Genomic DNA, 9,297 nt, shown 5'->3' on the forward strand with positions numbered 1-9,297 from the left:
AATGCTTTACTATTTGGGGGAGGGAGTATAGAGCAGAAGACCACAGCCTTTACATAGTGAATTGTTTTTTTAATCTTATGCTAAGTCTGTGTGACTATTTGACAATTTCTTCTTTTTCATATTCCTGTCTCTTCCTCCATCAGTCTGTCTATTGTCCAAGGAATAGTTCTTTCTATTCCCCTTCCTAATCATTCTTGCTCACTGACTCTTTTGAAATGCCAGTGTTAATAGTGGTGGAGGATTATCAATCATCCCTTGAAATATGTATGTATATGTATATACATACATATATATTTTAAATTTGTGAAATTAATGAAAGGAAAGTTTATGTTGTATCACCGGAGCATTGTAAAATGTTCTTTAATACTGAGAAAACAAAAGTAACTATTTTGGATTGCCTACATGATGTGAGACAGATGGCACATCTTTATTTTTAATGTTTAAGGAGGTATAGAAAGTAATTGGGGATGTGACATCTTGTATTAATTCGTGAGAATCACCTCACTTACACAGTTGAAATGTAAAGGGAGGAAAATTAGGTCCATGCATCACACAAATTAGGTAATACAAGAGAAGTGTATTTAATGAGATTTATTTTATATCACAAGTTTTCTCTGTTTTACTCTGAGTAATTTTAATCAGAATTCTCTAAACATTTCTGAATGGAAAAAGCACAATTCAAAAAAAAAAAAAAAAGTCCAGATAACACATGCCTTGCTATCTTGCTATAAGCCAAGCTGGCGTGCATAATTACTGTAGACTTTTCTAATAAAATATTAATTTATCTAGAGTGCACATTGGTGCATATTTATCCCTCCAAACTTTCATTACTCAATCCTTTACTTCCCCTTACATCCACTGTGCACTTACTTGAAAAACAAGAGATCATGTGGTAAGCAATTGAGTTTTGCAGTAAGTTAAACTATCAAAGCTTCAACGCAAATAATTTGTGAATAAACATTTACTTACCATTTTCTCAAAAGCCAAGTCCTTTAAAAATTTTTTTAGAAATAAAATTCTGTACTGCCACATATGACCATTTTTAATTTTATCTTTTGCAAATTATGGTGAAAATGTATAGATGACTTGCAAAGGTTATCTGATGTGGGAAATTGTTCCTCTAAATTTCTCAAGTTTCATATTACTACATTTCATTGGGTTTTGCAAGTACTTCTCAACATGTGATATTTAGAGACACTAATATCAACTAGCACTATAAAACCAGATAGCATCACGTAGTTTTCATTTCTTATGCTTAATTTAGAGAGAAGATGGGCAAATGGAAGAGCTGATGACCAGACACAGAAAAACTGCTTTCATCTATAGATGGCAATTTTTAAAATCCTTATCCAGTTTCATCCATCTTCAGCAAATATTCACAACTCACCAAAAATTATATTTCTTTTTCATAATTCAAAAGACAGGGTAAACATTTCACCAGAAAATGTAGGTATTTCATTTGTGTGTGTTTTTTTAAAAGGATATCTTTTATGATAAAATTGCCTCAGGATATAATATAAACATGAATCATTTAGATAAAATACATTAAATAAATGATTAATAACAAATATAAAGGACCATTTCTAAAAGAGGCATCTTACATTATCGCTCAAAGGTCAAAATACTAAGTATTAAAGAATTTACCAAATACTTTTCCTAGAGAATATCTGGCAACCTTCAGATTTCAAAATAATCTTCCAGCATGACACTAAGAGAACCTATTGTTTATAGAGATTCACTCATGGATATTTCATCCAGGGAGGGGACAGTTGGGTAGATTCCAAACACTCCCATCCTTAGTGATGATGGAAGGAGGTTAAATTGCTATCCTGAGATTGAGCAGGTAGAGTTTTTTTTTTTTTTAATAAATTGTATTCTTGTAATTCACTGATTCAAGATCCCGACTTGGAAGCAATCAGGATCAAGCCAAATGGCACTTATGGACCCTATTAGGCATGGATTTACACTGGAAATCACAAGAAAGCCAAAATTGATAGCTAAGATCTGGTGGCCTATGTTTCCTATTGCTTTTATCATTTCAAAATCCAATGACTGTTCTGTACACTAATTAAAATCTGACTTGGTCATCAAATCAAAAGCGCACATGTACATACACATACTTATATACACATAGCACAAAAGCAACAAGAGCATGATAAGACTATATGCATGATGTTCATTTTAGAATAGTCTCCAAATCTCAGCTTATGTAATCTGTTTATTTTTTTTTCCTTTCTTTCAAGAATCATCTCTGTAGCAGCTTCCAGCACAAAGTATCCCCTTATCTTCCTCCTAGATTGTCCCCACCTCTTTTCACTGAAATTTTCCTCCTCTTTTTTTCATAGTACACTGACTACATATCTCTTTGCTATCCATCACATTCTATTTTATTTTATACTTATTTGTATGGTTTTCTCCTTTCCTTTCCCAGCAAATTGTAAGATAGGTGAAAGCAGGAACTATACAAGTTTTCATATTTGTATTCTGAATTCTTAGGCAACTGCCTTAAAGCAAGTACTAAATAAATGTTTGTTAAATTGAATCAAATTGCTCAACTGCATTATCTCAGTTTTATCTAGGCTGAACTTTAGTCAGTTCAATTATTCAGACTCCTAAGTCTTGCTGGCTCAAAATTGTGCTATTGGAATTGGTTGAAAAGAAGACATAGGTCTGAGTATATCTAGGATAACAATGACATGTAGTCTAGAGTGCCTCACAAATTCTCAGAGAGGGCAAATGTATCTCCTCTACCCACTGAATAGAAAGAATGATTAAAGAGCCTCTTAGTTCTTCTATATCCCCAAAGAGACAAACAGGATAATTCTTGAAGTCATTCATACCAAAAGGTTACAGACAGATTTAAATTTATTGACCTGAAAGTTTAACTACTATTTTAAAATTCCAACAAAATCAACCGATACTGCAATAAGAGGAATCTTTCTGTTGCAAAACAAAATTCAACAAGCATTTATTAATGTACTCCCATGTTCAGGTACTATACTAGTCATCAAAAAGATAAAGGTAAAAATAAAAATGTTCTCTGTGTTCAAGGATGTTATAGATCAGCAAAATTTAGCAAAAATAATGATTTTGTTTAATAATAAAATATTTAAGTAATAAAAATTAATTTTAAAAGGGAAAAGATATTTACATTTATAACAATCAGAAAGGCTTTGTATAAAAGTCTTGAATGTTTCAATACTTAAGAAATATTACATGTAGCCCTCCTCCAAAGAAATAAGGGAACATTAGATTCATCAGTGATGAGTTGATAAGGAAATATAAAAGTAATTTAATAGTATTATTTCTTTATGGAATTTCAATATTTTAATGTTATATGATTTTCTGTTCTAGGAAATGTCAAGGTATTATTTTAGCCACAGATGGCTCCTCATATTTTTCATTTAATTAAATAAAAAAGATCATTGTTTTAAATTACCAGAATACATAAATTGTTTTATATTAAATAGTGAACAGAATTAATGTTCTTTACTTTTTGTTTCCCTCTAAATATCTGTATTCAGTTATCCTAGCTAGGCAGATATTTCCCAGATCCACACATACATATGCAGTCTCTCTCCTGAGCTATAGCCACACATCATTAATTGCCTCTTGGATATCTCAACCTCAATATGTCCAAAAGAGAATTTATTATTTCACCTTGATTTTCTAATTTCTCTATTCCTATCAAGTGTTCCAGAATCCTTTTGGTCAACCAGGCTCACAACTTTGGTGTCCTCCTCAACTCTCCATCTGATGGGAAAGGAAAAGGAAGAAATGAGCATTTATATTATACCAAGCACTGTGCTCAGCACTTTACAAATATCATTTTAGTTGATACAAAAACCCTGCAAGATAGGTGCTATTGTTATCTCCATTTCACAATTGAGGAAGCTGAGGCATTTATCTAACATGTTGTCAAATCCTGTTATTTCCACCTTCACAACTTATCCTGTATATGTCTTTCTCTCCATTTTTACTGTGAATGATCTTTGAAAGATTGTGAAAAAAGCAAAAAGTGCTAGAGGACTAGAGAAGGACAAATGCTCTGATTTAAAAAAAAAAAAATAAAGTAGCATCTGCAAATAATAAGCCTGAGTTATTCTGGGATTTATTAATAATCATAATATCCTAGAATGCCCTAAAGGGAAAGTATCCCAATTTGGGATGTTAAGAGATAGAAGATGTACCCTCAGGAGGTCTAGTTAGATTCAGGACACTTATCTAAAAAAGATAATTAATAGAACCAGGTAGATAAGGCAAAATTCCAGAATGCATTATTAAAGGGATAGTTTGTACGACAAATCTTTCATGTTATTCTTGTGGATAAGATGGAGAAATATGAACTACAACATTATTTCCTATATGTATTCTGTGGATCCTGGAAAGATATTAAGAGTCATTAGAAAGGATTCATTGTAATGTTTATAGTATCATAGTATGAATTGTTACTATATAGTACAACTATTATCCTATCTGGCTCCAGAAAATATTTTTTTATATTAAAAAGAAGTTTCTAGGTTCAAAAAAAAGTTGGGAATCATTAGCCTAGATAATAGTACAATTAAAATGATTTGGAACTATGTGAATACCCCTAAAGAACAGTCATTTATAGCTTTCTGTCAACTTGGAGGGAGATTTATAATATATTGTCATAAAAATATGTTGCTATCCCTGTACTGTTCAACATTTTTATCAATGACTTGAATGAAAACATATCATATCATAATTGCAAATATCACAAAGCTAGAAGGGAATAGATTATATATTGAATGACAGAATCAGGATGTAAAATGATTTCAACAGGACAGATCTATGGATTGAATCTGCAATAAAAAAATGAAATTGATCAAGCATAAATGTAAGAATAAAAATGACTCCCCCAAATCATGATGGAAATGATGAAATCAGTTTGTTCAAGAAATATCTGGGTGTTTTAGAACACATGAGCCTAACAGAAGTCAATTTTGTGGCATGGCATATAAGAAAGTGAATAAAATCTTAGTGTATGTTAAGTGAGACATAGCATATACAACACAGGAAGTAATAACACTATTACACTTTCTTTTGGTCAGACCACATTATGAGCAGTATTTGGTTCTGAGTATCACAATTTGAGCTGGAGGGTGAAAGGCCGTAAGATTATGCAATAGATAGATTATTTGAAAGAAATGAGTGTTTATTCTGTAGAAGAAAAGATTTGTCTTGCTTGTCCTTGAAGGACATAATTAGGACAAGAGGTAGAAATTGAAAGGATGAATATTTACATTTCATAAGAAGGAAGAATTTCCTAACAATTAACACTGTCCAAAAACTATAGTGGGTTGTCTTAAGAGGTTAGCAGTTTCCCCCTCACTGAAAATCTCCAAGCAAAAGGAAGATGTTCACTCATTGGAGATATTGTAAGGGAGACTCTCACTCAGATTCAAGGTAGACAAGATAGCTTCTGAGGTTTTTCATTTGGTGTTTAGTCTATGTTACCTTGTTCAGATTATCTTGTTCAGATAATGGATCTTACCTTCAATTAGACCTCCTAGACTTCCTGAGGACACATCTCTTAATATTGTAAGTAACTAGCGGAGTTCCATGCTCAAAATGTATTTATTGTGGAAGGTAACGATGAGGATAATAATGATGTTATATTAATGATGAAATATGCACCATATTCATCAGTCAGTCAATAAACATTTATTAATGTTCCAAGCGCTATTCAAAGCACCAAGGATAGAAAGAAAAGCAAAATCAATTTAATGGAAGAGACAACATGTAAGCAACTGCAAATATTCAAGGATATATACATGTATACATGTATATAGACACATACAAGCAAGGTACAGACATATGTATGTGTTTATACACACGCGTGTGTGTGCACACAATGTGAATTGGAAGTCTCTCAGAGGGAAGGCACTAAGTGTAGGAAATGGAAAAAAGAAACATTTCTAGCAGAAGGTGAAAACTGAGTCTTGAGGGAAACCAAGGGATCCTACTCAGAGGAGAATAGAGAAGCATTTCAGGAGCTATGGAGTGGAGAGATGGATTATTCAGGGACAAGTAGGCCCAATGTAGATGTATTTATAGAGTATGTAGAGAATAGAAAAGTATAAGATTGGAAAGGGAAGAGACTGAGTTATAAAAGACTTGCTCATCAAAGGGTATATTAATACCCTTTGATATTAATATCCAAGTTGATCCTGGAGATAATAGGAAGTCCCTGAAATTTACTGAGGAGGGAAATGACATGATCAAACCTCTATTTTAGGAGGAATATTTGGCAGATGAGTGGAGGTTGGAGGGAGTAGGTAAGATTCAATGGAAGGAAAGCAAGCAGAATACTGTGGTGGTCCAGATAGGAAGGGTAAAGACCTGCATGAGGATAGTGGCCACATGAATGGAAAGAAGGTGGTGTGTACAGGAGACACTGTAAAAGTAAAACAAGACCTGACAATAGCTTGGCTATATGAAGTGAGTGCCAGTGAAGAGTTAAGGTTGAGCTGGAGCTGGGAGCCCAAGTGATTGAGAGGAGAATAGGATTCTCAAGAGTAATAAAGCATGAGGAAGAAAGATACTGAGTTATGTTTTGGATATGTTGTCACTCTCAAAAGCCTCTTCACAAACCTTTCACTTGTCACCTTAATTAGCTACAATTTAGTCAGAAAATCACTCTAACCATCCATTCAGGCACTAAACCTAACCCTTCACTGAATAAGAAATACGTCTGAGTGAGGAGGGCTAACAGCTGAATTCCCATTCTGGTTGATGTCAGTATTGAAATTTCTATAAACAAGATTTCTTACCCTTAGGAAGGCCAAGTATAAGTATTAAATATACATTTTCCTTATTAATCTATAAAAAGTGTTAAAATTAAATTATATTACATTGAACAATTATTAAATGCCTACTAAATGCCATGGTAGTGAGGGAGATATAAAGACAAAAATGAAACAGTTCCTGCTCTCAAGCAGTCTACATTTTAATGAATAGATAAAAGACAGACATATGTAAATACAACATATATATAAGACTATAAGCTTTAATTTAATTAAAATTCAGTAATGCACTTTGCACAGTAATGCAAAGTAATAAAGGAGAGAATGCTAATCATTGGAGGAATCAGAAAAGTACTGAAGTAAGAGGGGATACCTGAGCTTCCATTAAACTAAACTATGGTTTCTATGTGATGAAAACTAGGAAGGGAGAGCACATTGCAGGCAGGAAGACATTCAGGCCAAGGCATGGAAGCAGGAAATGACATCATATCTGGGGCTAATAAAGCTGGCAAACCAATTTAACTAGAATAGAAAGAAAGCAAATGAAGAGTAAAATACTCTAAAGGTAGCTGGGAGTCAGATTATAGAGGATTTAATATATCAGGCCAAGAAATTTTAATTTTAACTTGGAGACAATAGAGAAAATGTTTGATTAAGTGGGTGATATATTCATATTTTTGTTTTCAAATATCACTTTTGCACAATTCAAAGAATGGATTGAAGAAGGAGAGTTTGGAGGTAAGAAGACCAATTAGACAGCTATTATAAAATCTAGCTCTTTTTACAGGCCATGAGAGATCTTGGTGTTTTATAAGCAAATAATGCAATTTACTTATAGCAATATTTGACTACTCTGGAGATTAGTAGAGATGAATTATAAACCTCTAAACATCATTTTAGCCAATGGGTTTGACCTCTTCCTCAAAGGGTCCTTTTGCCAAGATGAGCCAACAAACTAAAAAGTTTGGCTGTGTTGTATTCCTTCCTCTTCCTGCTAGCCTTTAAATGGAGGTAGCAGTAATGATTAAAATGACTAAGGGGAAGGAAACAGGATAGAAGTGGTGACTATCAAGGAAGTCTACATAGAGAATCATCAGGCTCTGAATAGCCCAACATGGGCTAGAATTAACTTCCTCTTTTCATGAATGCTATGGACTGATTCAAGGCTCTTCCTTTAATTTGTGTGTGTGTGTGTGTGTGTGTGTGTGTGTGTGTGTGTGTGTGTGTGTGACAAAAAAAAAAAAAAAAAGATTTTCTTCTTTAAAAAAACAACAAAACAAACACAAATCCATGTGCCTCAGAAATGGCCACAAGTCTAAAGTAGTTAATTAAGAGTTGAAATTTAAATCTCATTCAAATATTATGTATGTTCTTTACAAAATAAAATTCTCAATTTTCTTGATATATTTTCAATCGAATGCAAAGCAGTACAATTCTTAATGTGTTTCTGTGCACTTGAGAAACAATTTATGTGTTCCCAAGTGACTGTTTAAAATGTCCACAAATTCAGAAGCTTCTCTTTTAAAAAGTATGCTGTCCATTGTCTGCTTTTTATTTGCAAGTTGTTTGGTATTTGTTTTACTACACAAGAACAGAGTTCCTGTCTTTTCTTCAAGGTCAGACGGCCCATTAAACTGTCACTACTTATGAAGTATTAATTTATTCAGGACCTTGCAGAGAAAATGACCCCATATGCCTTTGCCAGTTATGGGAATGAAGTTTCTAACTCAAGTCTCTTTGGGGTAAAACATCTCTTCCATTTCCCATCATCTTGCCTTATTAAACCTTATTAAACTTTATGGTCTACCATAGTGAAATGTCTGCTTAGGTAACATAATAATTTGGACGAGGTCATTTATTATGTTGTACCATAGTATGTAGCATTCAAGACTATGTTTAGGTTGTTAATATTTATTTGACTTCAACATCTATTCAAAATCATTGTTCATAATCCCCCCACCCTTTTTTTTATCCAAATGTCCTTTTGACTGTCTAGAAATAATTGCATGACATCATAGAAATATAAAACAAAATATTTATTTATTTATTCATTATTTTATCTTTTAGAAAAGGTTATTATTAATTAAGTGGTACAATGGGAAGAGTTGATATAAAATATTTTTCCCCATCCCCCCAAAAATAAATTAAAAAGTCTGTGATATTCTTCCCCCAAGTAGATAGGGTCCAAGGGAAGTGGGTTCAAATGTAGAGATCATAGATGTTCCCATTTACACCTCCTGGTTGCTAGAATTCTTTTATGAAGTGATTCGGAAGTTCCTCTCAGACAAGCTCTAAGTCTTTTTTGTAGAGTCTTAAGTCTAGTTGTTCTTGGGTCCAACAGTGTGGTATAGATACCGCACACTGCGACTATTGATCCTGGAAAATCATGTAAAATAGTAGTGGTTAAGAGGGGAATTCCAAAAACCCTCTGAACTTTTTGAAACCAGAAAGTCCTATTTCTATCAAAGAGGGGAGATGCAATGGGAGTAAGGGATGGGGGAGGGAAGGTAGAAAGAGACCTGGCTAA

The sequence above is a fragment of the Sminthopsis crassicaudata genome, chromosome 5, assembly GCF_048593235.1.
Source record: "Sminthopsis crassicaudata isolate SCR6 chromosome 5, ASM4859323v1, whole genome shotgun sequence".
Lineage (NCBI taxonomy): Eukaryota > Metazoa > Chordata > Mammalia > Dasyuromorphia > Dasyuridae > Sminthopsis > Sminthopsis crassicaudata.